This window comes from Pteropus vampyrus, unplaced genomic scaffold (assembly GCF_000151845.1).
Source record: "Pteropus vampyrus isolate Shadow unplaced genomic scaffold, Pvam_2.0 Scaffold25, whole genome shotgun sequence".
NCBI classification, from domain to species: domain Eukaryota; kingdom Metazoa; phylum Chordata; class Mammalia; order Chiroptera; family Pteropodidae; genus Pteropus; species Pteropus vampyrus.
This window is the reverse complement of record NW_011888806.1, coordinates 9,080,562-9,082,717: the sequence shown is the minus strand read 5'-3', so window position 1 is coordinate 9,082,717 and position 2,156 is coordinate 9,080,562. Positions and strand designations below refer to the sequence as shown.

General features: G+C 33.1%; 1 long non-coding RNA gene across 3 annotated transcripts in view; it reads right to left on the bottom strand.

Annotated features, from left to right (window-relative positions):
* Nucleotides 1-1,459, bottom strand: part of LOC111737264 — a 71,668-nt gene extending 70,209 nt beyond the window's left edge. For all 3 annotated transcript variants that reach the window (XR_002779400.1, XR_002779401.1, XR_002779402.1), the window contains exon 1: nt 1,252-1,459. This is a non-coding gene — a long non-coding RNA (uncharacterized LOC111737264). The remainder of the gene's footprint in view (nt 1-1,251) is intronic.
* Nucleotides 1,460-2,156: the final 697 nt, after the last annotated feature.

Genomic DNA, 2,156 nt, shown 5'->3' with positions numbered 1-2,156 from the left:
AGAAAATCTACATGAACATATGTGGTTTAGACTTTAGGTAATAAAGACAAGAGCTGCAATGGGACTCTGTCTTATTAAATGACCAACACACTATGGGGTTCCTGGGGTTAGTGTAGAATAGCATACATCATCCCTATTTAGAAATATGATTATTGCTATATTTGAACTTTAAGTAGATTGCTACTATTGTTAGATTAATAGATTAGTAATAGAATTTAAACAATTTTAAATTAACAATTTTTATTTAAAACAATCAAAAAAAGCTCTGAAAGATCTCACAGAGGCAAAGAATAAAAGAAAATGGCTAATCAAAACAAGACTGTAACACCAGATAGAGGAACAATTAAACTATAACAGTAATGAAACCAATTTTATGATTATAAATTAAAATATTTCTGTGAATTCATCTTTTCTGAAAACATATAAATCTTGAAAAATCTTAAAACCTGAATAAATCATTAACCATGAAAGGGAGTGGAAAATGTTATCCAAAAATTATCTCTCGAAAAATCCTCAGGATATAGAGGACAATCTGGTAATGGCCAGAGGGGAGGGGGCTTGGGGGACAGGGAAAAAGAGGTGAAGGGTTAAAACAAATTAGTAGTTGATAGAGGGTCACAGGGATGAGGAGCACGGCATAGGGGATGCAGTCAGCACTAATGTAATAGCTAGGTGGAGAGCCAGAGGAGAAAAAAAAGCAATCAGGTGGATCATTTTATAAACTATATAAATATCTAACCAATGTATTGTATACTTGAAACTAATAAAAATAATAAAATAACATTTAAAAATATCTTCAGGACCAAATGGGTTTACTAGTGTGTTCTTTCATAATTTCAACAAATAGATAATTGGCATGATACATGCATTGTGCACTGTTTTAGAAATAGTTCAATGAGTTCAGTTCAGTTCAGTTGAGACCAGTTGACTTTCTAGTATATGCCAGATACTATCATAGGTGTTGAGGCTGCATTTGTGGAGCTTACATGCTAATAAGAGAAAGACAGGTGGTAAATAAACAAAAAGAAAAGATTGAGTATATTAGATGGTGATAAATGTTGTAGAGAATATAAAACAAGGAAGGGTGTAGAAACTGCCATTTTAAATAGGATGATTAGAGAAGGCTGCACTGAGGTGACATTCAAACAGAATCTTGAGGAAGATGAGGGAGCTAGCTATGTGGATATGAAGGAGAGAAGCATTTCAGGCAGAATTAACAGCAAGTGTAAAAGCCCTGAGGCAGCATCCTACCTGGTGCACTGAGGACAGAAGGGAAGCCAACATGGTTTGAATGAATGTACAAGGGGGAGTGATAGATCCAACCAAGTCCAAGAAGTAGAAGCAAAGGAGAGCCTTGTTGACTACGGAGTGAGGTGTAAATCCAGTCAAAGGCTATGAGCAAAAAGTGATGGCCTAACTTATCTCAAAAGGATAACTCTTGCTACTGTGGTGAACAGAATGTAGGCTGGTAACGGAGGAAGCACAGTAAGGTCTAGACGCTGCTATAATAATCTAGATGAGTAAGATGTCAAGCAGTGGTCAGATTCTGCGTGTGTGATGAAGCATGAGCTGAGAAGATTTATTGATTTGGGTATGAGGGTTTAAAAGAATGGAAAGAGACACAAATAAATTTAAATTTTTGGACTGAGAAATTTGAAGGATGCTAAATGGCATTCTCAAATATTCAAATTTCTGGTTTCTAATGTTCAAGTTATTAGTAAACAAGGAATACCACGAAGTGGTATACTCTAAATATGATAAAGAATGTATATCTTAAAAACAGCTAATATTGTGAATAATGGTGAAATACCAGTAGCATTCAGATTTAATTTTAAAAAACACATAAAAGTTTATAATGAAGAAAAACTGGACAAACACTAAATATCCTTTAATAGTAGATTGAACAAATTGTGGTAGCATTATATAATAAAATTTTAAAATAATTTAAAATATTTGGTAATGTAGTGAAATGACTATTAATACAATAGGATACCAGACAGAATATAAATCTGATTCCAGTTTTCTTAAAATGTATGTAAATATGTTTATAAAAAGGACTGGAAGGGAAAATGTGATGCATCTGTGAGTGATTTTTTTTCCTTTACATTTTCCTATATTCTTCCTAAATTTATATACCGAATTTTTCTTCTATTTTA